Genomic DNA, 8,863 nt, shown 5'->3' with positions numbered 1-8,863 from the left:
AGGTATTGAAAGATTTATAAGAACTAATGCAGAAGAAAATAAGCCGAACTAGAAAAACAGCACAGAAGTGGAGCAAGATAGATGGACAGAATAACGATGGGGGAAAAAATGCAGCATCTTGTATTTCAGGACTCATAAATACTTGCAAAAAGGACCACCATAAAAATCATTTCATCTTATGCACCTGGAGATATAGTTTCTTAGACCATCATTTCTTAAACTGAGGGTTTGCAGCACCATGTGGAGTCTCATAACTGAATGTGGAGGTTGGAAAATTATGATTTATTTTCAGCAAATGTTTGGTTTGATTACCTATTTTACACACCTGAGATTATATAAAAATTTTTCCAAAAAAAAAAAAGGGGGGGGGGTGTGAGTAGAAAAAGTTTAAGAAGCCCTGTTAGACTGTCTCCCTCTGGCATATATGGTACCTTCTCAGGCAAACTGGGTTGCTATAATTCTCTAGAATTACATCCCTGTAAAATTCATTCTAAAAAGGATGCAGGGGCTTCTATTCCTCCAGGCTGAAATCCACAGCATATCCCTGAATGTCACTAATTCTTGATGGGTGCTGGAGGTCAGGAGCCTCTTCCTCTTCCTCCTCAACAATATCACATATTAACCTATTTAACATGTAAAGGACTGCTTGCCATCTGGGGGAGGGGATGGAAGGAGGGAGGGGAAAAATCGGAACAGAAGTGAGTGCAAGAGATAATGCTGTAAAAAATTACCCTGGCATGGGTTCTGTCAATAAAAAGTTATTAAAAATAAATAAAATAAAATATGCCAATTCACAGCTTCTCTGGTGTGTGGTGACACACACAAAGAAAAAAAAAAACAATATCACATATTGAAGAAGCATAAAAGTTCTCAGGAGACAGAGCTCTTTCTGAGTAGAGCCAAAGTAGTCAAGAACTCAGGAGGATGTACAAGATCAAAACTGATTTCCAGTGACAAGAAGAGAAAAGAGGAAGGGGGACGGGGAATCTGGGAAATAACGATGACTTAAAAACAAAAAATATCAAAAAAAAAATTTTTTTTTGATATTTTAGTGTATCAGTGAGGACCTAGTTGAGGCCAAATAATATTCATTTGTGGTAGCATACTACATACTACACACTACAGTAGCATAAATGAGTGGTTTCTTCTGATAGTTCAGGAATGAGTGAAGAGAGAAAGTGGGATGACCCAGAATTAAGAAATTAACTATAATCCTCCTCCCCTTCAGACAGTTAGATGGTAACTGGAGTCAAGAAGAACTGAGTTCAAATCAGGCCTCAGATAATAGTTGTGTGACCCTGGATAAATCACTTAATGCTGTTTGCCTCAGTTTCCTCATCTGTCAAATGAGCTGAAGAAGGAAATGGCAAACCACTGCAATATCTTTGCTGAAAAAACCCCAAAGGGGGAAACAAAGATAGAACTGAAATGACTGAATTATTCCTTCCCTTCATTACTATACTTCTTGAAAGACTACCCAATGCCTCCATTTCCTCACCATCCACTTTCTTCAACCCAGTCTGATACCATTCAGCATGAACATTGTAGCTTGCACATATTAATAAAGTTATTGCATTAATGTTCCGATGAGCTCTCTGCAGCCCCTGATACTGAGCCATTCTCCATTATTAAATGTTCTCTCCTTTGGTTTTAAAGATAGCGAGTCCCCACAAGTATCCTCCTACCTTTCCAACCTCTCCCTCAGTTACTTCTTACTGTAGCTGTCTCTCAAATGCTTGTCTGCTTTTTTTCTCTCTACACTCTCTTCAAAATCTCTTCTCCTTATATTATTCTTCTATAAGAATCAGCAGGATGATTTCAGAAAAGCCTGAAGAGACTTACATGAATTGGTAATAACTGAAGTTACCAATTCTATATTCTAGCAATATTCTATAGTTATATTCTAGCTAAATTAGTCTGTTTTCTGTGCCCTCCACTCATCCACCCACCAAAACACTTTCTAGGTTTAAGCTCCTCCATGCCTTTGCCCACATTCTTTTCTATGCATAGACTCTCTGTCCCTCCCTTCTCTACTTGTTGAATTCCCCAACCTTTAGAATCAACTCAAATACCTCATCCTCTGAGTTTTCTCTGATGCTTCCTTTCCCACAAAAAGTAATGACCTCGCTTCCCTCAGTCTCACATCATTTTGCACCTCTCTAATATATTCAGCACAAAATATTGTATACCACAGATATGTTTGTGTCCCACACCTCAATTAGACTACGTGATGGGTGAAATCTGAAATAACTGAGGAAACAAAGAATCCAGCTTCTGAGCATATTGATTTATTAAGCAATGCAAGACAATTGCAAAACAAATTGGGACCAGGCCCCTTTAGCTTGGCACTAGATCCTGAATCAAAAAGAGATAGATGCAATAAAAGAAAACAATTAGCAGGATTTAGATCACACTACAAGATTAGGTAATTTGATTTATAATTAGAAGAAAGGGCTTTCTAAATTGGGAGGGGGAAGGAAAATTCCCTGAAATTACAAAAAAAGAGGGATTCCATTTCCTCAAGTATCTGAATTCAATCAAAGGAACATGGAAACAATAATTGATTGAAAAGTATGGAACCAATTTTCAGATAAGACATGGTTTGCTTGAAATATATAATAAATAAAATAAAATAAAAGAGGAAAACTCCTTGCATCAATTTTTGTATCTAACTGGGTTTCTAGTCAGTATAACCTAGATCCTGAGTTAAGGGTCTCTAAGCAACAGGTAGAAGTGGTCCACCTTCCCATTCATGAAGAACTAGATTTAAACAATGAAATAAAATTTTCTCACAAGTTCTCATAAATTTTCCTATAAATGAAGTTTTCTCACAAGACAGAAATTGGACTATATCATTTTGAAATAAGAAGGGAACTGAGCTAGTTCCAGAATTGATGAAGACAATATGGTTCACTCAGTTCCCACAGTTCTCTCAACTATAGCTTCACAAGGCCCAGAATACACCTTATCTAAGCTTTGCATCTCCTCCAGTGCTTAGGAGTATTGGTCTGTACACAGTAGACATACTCACTAGATAAATAACAACTCACACTTCTAAAACACTTCAAGGTTTCCTAAACCCTCTTGTCCTCCAAATAGCCTTCTGAGATCCACAGTAAAATTATCATTATCTCCATTTTATATATCAGATTGAGAGAAACCAGTATATGAGGGTTAAGAAGCTCAGAGAGTGAATGGATTCACAGTCACATGCTCCTTTCTGTCAAGGATGGGATTTAAATCTACTTATTCAGAACCTAGTCTATTGAGCAAGAGGAGTGATGAAGCTAAGAATTTCTGGCTTGTTTGTTTTCAAATGAGGTATGACTGACAAAGGGATTAAAATGGCTGTTTCTCCTGTGACTCCTTGCTTGACCTTCAGAACAACTTCAGATATGTTCTGAGCATAGGAGACATCATGGGAAGTCTTCCAAGGGGACCAAACACATGCATAGATAGTTTTCAGCATTCACCCTTGCAAAACCTTGTTTTCCAAAGTTTTTTTTTTTTTTCTCTCTCCCTTTCCCCTATCCCTTCCCCTAGATGGAAAGTAATCCAATATATATTAAATGTGTACAATTCTTCTATACATATTTCCCCAATTATCACACTACACAAGAAAAAATCTAATCAAAAAGGAAAAAAATGAGAAAGAAAACAAAATGCAAGCAGACAACTACAAAAACAAAGTGAAAATACTACGTTGAATTGCACATTCAGTTCCAAAGGAACCATTTTAAAAGAGATAACCCTAGTTCCATCCATTCTGGGATTTCCAAACTCTAGTCTCCTGACTTTATAGCCACTCTCCATTCTTGTTTACAGATAGGAGCTTGAGAGATAGGAACAGATTGAGCAAGTCAGTATTAGCCTGGCCAGCCCTGGGGGGAGGGAAGGACCTCTGAGGTCTAGTGCAGTTCCCAAAGAGATAGAAGGTTTCAAAGGAATACATCCAACCCAGATTCACAGAGATGATTCAGGATAAACACACTTGCTCTGGGAGTGGCAGGTACTGGGATTTAGGGGAGAATGATCTGGAGAAAAGTGTACAGGGTGTAACAGGGAAATTAAGGCACAACCTCTAGGTCCCAACTTGCAAATCAAAAAGTGGTGCATACTCAGTATAAATTGAAATAAATTGAATTTAAACTCATTTCAGTAAGAAATGCTTCTTGTGTGCCAGGTACTGTGCTAAATACAAAGAAAAGGGGGAAAAAATTCCCTGCCCTCAAGGAACCCACATTCGAATAAAACAAATAAAACATAAATAATCAGGTACATAGAAGACTAAGCAGAGTAGAGGAAAGGTGATCTCTAACAGTTGTTGGAGGGAGGGCAGAAAGGCCTCCTACAGAGGGTGGGATGTGTCCTGAGGCAGAGCATTTCACCATGGGCCTGTGCAATACAATTAGAAAGGTGAAGCTGTTGGCTACTGTTTGTTTGACTTTCAAAAACCAATCAGTCATAACTTCCACACTGCCTTGATTTGAATTATCCAGAACATTTGCTTCTCTCTATTGGTGATGAAAGATGACTGATTGTCTTTGGTAACAATGGCTTTCCACCTCCTACTTAGACTTCAGTGGTCATTCTCTTCAACGATTTTTTTTTTCTCTAATCAAGAGTGATTTAGAGCATTTTTTTCGTGTAACTATAAATGGCTTTAATTTCATCATTTGAAAATTGTCCATATCCTTTTACCATTTATCAATTGGGGGATGACATGTACTCTTATAAATTTGACACAGTTCTTTATATATTTTAGAAATGAGACTTTTATCAGAAATACTGGTTGCAAAAATGTTCCCCCAGTTTTGTACTTCCCTTTTAATCTTGTTTGTGTTGGTTTTGTTTGTGCAAAAATGTTTTAATTTAATGTAACCAAAGTCGACCATTTTGCCTTTCGTAATGTTCTCTGGTTCTTCTCTGGTCATAAATTCCTCCTTTCTCCAAAGATCTGATAGATAAATTATCCCTTGCTCTCCTAATTTGTTTATGGTATCGTCCTTTATGCCCAAATCATGTACCCATTTTGACCTTTTGGTATGGGGTGTGGATTCCTTTTTTTTTTTTGTAAATGTAGTCCTGTGAGTGGCAGAAGGTTCCCATTCCAAAAGGTCCTCCTGCAATACTATTCAATAGCCTATCTGTAATTTATAGTCCTGAAGAGTTTCCAGGGCTCTGAGCGCTTAAGTAACTTGTCCACTCATGAAATACATGGCCGGCATGTATCAAGAGCAGATCTTGCATCTACTTCTTGATTCCAAGACCAGTCCACCCACTATACTGTCAGTATTAAAAATAATAATAATAAATATAAATTATCTGCATCATAATGATTTTAGTTACTATGATGATTAAGGGGCATATAGCACCATAGTGCACAGAGCACTGGTTCTGGAGTCAGGAAAACTTATCTTCCTGAGTTCAAATCTGATTTCAGACACTTAATATCTCTGTGACCCTGTGATCTCTTAACTCTGCTTACCTCAATTTTCTTATCTGTAAAATGAGCTGGAGATACTTTGTGACCCCATTTGGAGTGGGAACCTTCTGCCACTCACAGGACTACATTTAAAAAAAAAAAAGGAATCCACACCCCATACCAAAATAAGGTCACAAAGAGTTGGATACAATTAAAATGACTAAATAATAAGATTCACATAGTTGTAGTCAATCATAGTGGTAATCGTAAAATAAAACAATCATGGAAGAAGTCAACACAATGACTCACATGCAAAAAAAAAGGTAAAGGAAAAAAACATTAAAAATTCTGTGATCAGAAAAAAAGGAGGGCTAGCTCCTTAATTAGAGTGAGATTTGGGGGTATTGTCAAAGTAGGGATTGATTTTGCTTCAATTTACATACTTATAATAGGTTTTACTTCTCTTGCTTTCTAAATAGATAAAGGAAGCAAAGATGGAAGGGAAAAGATTTGGAACTGAAAATAAAATAAGATTGAATTTTAAAAAAGAGAGAGAGAGAAAAGGATAAGAAGGACCATTCAAATGTTGCACTGGTATCCACAAACTGTTATAAGACCTATAAAAAGGTCTTTAGTAGTTGACCTTTTCAATAATTGAAGAGTTTAATAGCAAGGTAGGCAGATCCTCAACAGAAGAGTGATGGGAAGTCAGAGATATGAGTTGCACAGAATGAGAAGGCCTTGATGGGTTATATTTTGCCACACAGAAGGAAAAGGAATTGGAATACGTGAGAAATCTATATATCTCATGTTTTTTTGTCTTTGTATTCTTTATATTATTTTTTTATAAATTTCCCAAAATTTTTTGCATTATTCACTTTTGTTATTTTTTTATACTGAAATAATCATGACATTCACATAAATCTGTTTAGCCTTCCCCACTGTTTGGACATCTGGGTTGCTTCTGGTTTCTTCCTCTATGAATGCTGTCATCACTCAAGAATATTTTTGCGCAGATAGGTCTTTTTTTAATGTCAATAACATCCATACATAGGTCATTATCTTAGTAGTGGAATCGCTGGCTTAAAGGATATGAAATTTTGTAGTTCTTATCATGATTTCTTATTGCTTTCCAAAAAGATTGCACCAATTCATAGCTCCAGCAAAGTAGCAATAGAATAATATTCCTGTTTCTTTTGATCTTGTCAACACTGAATTATATGATTTTTAATTTTGTCAGGTAGGTGATATCTTGGAGCTGCTGAGGTTTTTATTTCTCTGATTATTAGGGAGTTTGGACACCTTTTCAAGTGATGATTAATATTTTTTTCCTATTTTTGAGAACTGCTCACTTCCACTTCACCTCTTTATTTGGCAAAGGAGCTTTCCCTTATAAATTTGTGTCTTTTCTTATCACTTTGCTTGTTAAGATGACTTTCCATAAATTCTGGAGAGATCGTTCGACCTGAGCTCTGGAGGCTAGAGATAAGCCAGGATGATGAGGCATTATAGGGCAGTTACATTCAGCAAACAGGACTGTGTCTTCAAGGCTACCAAACTGTTCTCTGCCACAGAAACCCATCCTTTTAACACTAATAGTCTCTCACTAATGCTGTCATTGGAAGCATGGGATACCATGATCTGAGAAATCACAATTGTAGATGAACTAAAGGGGAAAGGAGAAATACTAGGTAGGTTTGAGCAGGCTTGAAGCATGCATGGCAAAAACTACTCAAATTCTGCAACGGCACCATCCCTAATGAGCGGCTAGATGGCGCAGTGGATCCAGCAAGGGGCTTGGAGTCGGCAAGATTTAACAGTCAAATCCAACCTGGCTTCCTAGCTGTGAGACCTCGGGCAAGTCATTTAATCCTGCTTGCCTCAGTTTTCTCATCTGTCAAATGAGCCGAAGATAAACCACATCTGTATTTTTGTCAAGAAAACTCTAAACAGGGTCACGAAGAATTGGATACTCCTGAATAACACAATCATCAGTAATAATGATAGTAGCTCAGGGCTCAGGTCCCAAAGGTGGATCCTTGTCCGAGGATTTTGGAAACAGGGGGAAAATTGGGGAGGTAGGTAGGGAATAAACCTTGTCCTAGAATTATGGAGCTGGGGAAAACGGGGAGGTAGCTAGGAATGAACTTTGTCCTAGAATTATGGAACTGAAAAAAAAAAATGAGGAGGTAATTAGGGAATGAATATTGTCCTAGAGTTATAGAACAGGAAAAAATGGGGGATAATAAGGGAATGAACTATAGGGATGGGGTGAGCAGTAAGAAATCAGAGCAAAGGGTCTCTATCATAAAATGTCTTCTTTCCATCATCCTTCCCAGGAGATTACATCCTTCAATTCTATTTCCTACAGGCCAGATATTGTTCAGTCAGATATTACTGTAATCCCATTTTGTGTTTTCTTAGAGAAGCTGGCGTGCTTTTGCCATTTCCTTCTCCAGTTCATTTGACAGATGAGGAAACGAGGCAAACAGGGCTAAGTGACTTGCCCAGAGTCACACAGCTAGGAAAAGTCTAAAGCCAGGTTTGAACTCAAGATGAGGCTTTCTACTCTAGAGCTGCCACTGTATCTACTGTATCCCCTAGCTATCTTAACCGGTCAGTAAGGCTATATAATGATAATAGCTAATATTTAGGCTGTGTTTTATGACTCACAAAGCACTTCACCAATATTATCTCACTTGCTTTCTTACAATAGGCATGAGAAGTAGGTGCTACTACTTTTCTCATCATAGATGAGATTAAGTAATTTACCCAGGCATATCTTGTGTCTGAGACAAGATTTGAACTCAGCTTTTCCTAACTTCCAACACTCTATCCCTACAACACCTCATTGCCAAGTGCTTTTGTGAGGGGCAAGTGAATCTAACAGTAATATTTATTAGGGTAGTTATGAGGATCAAATGAAATAAATGTTTGCAAGTTTTAAAAGCACTAGATAAATGTTAGCTGTTTTATTGTTATTAAAACTATTATCACTTTTCTAGACTACTGCAGTAGCCTCCCAATTGACCTCCTTTGTCTTCTGTCTTTTCTCTAATCCATTCTTCATTGATCCCCAAATAATTTCCCCAAATAATTGCATAGCTTTGATCAGATGTTTCATGCTTAGAAACCTTCAGCTTTCCCATTTTTTCAGTCTTTTTCTTTCTTTTTTTTTTTTAAGTGTTTAGCATTTTATTTCTCCCCAATTACATGTAAAACAATTTTTAACATTTGTTTTCAAAATTGTGAGTTATGATTATTGGCTTTTATAATCTTCCTAAAACTAAGCAGGCCTCCAGGTTCCAGTGCTCAGACCGAGGCTGTCTCCACCGGAACACATACCTTTCAGTGCAGGGATTATAGACTAGGAGAGATGAGCCTGGCTTTCAATCCAATTTAATAAACATTATACATCGTAAGAGCAACCTGGGTGAT

Source organism: Antechinus flavipes, chromosome 4 (assembly GCF_016432865.1).
Source record: "Antechinus flavipes isolate AdamAnt ecotype Samford, QLD, Australia chromosome 4, AdamAnt_v2, whole genome shotgun sequence".
Lineage (NCBI taxonomy): Eukaryota > Metazoa > Chordata > Mammalia > Dasyuromorphia > Dasyuridae > Antechinus > Antechinus flavipes.
This window is presented reverse-complemented; position numbering follows the sequence as displayed.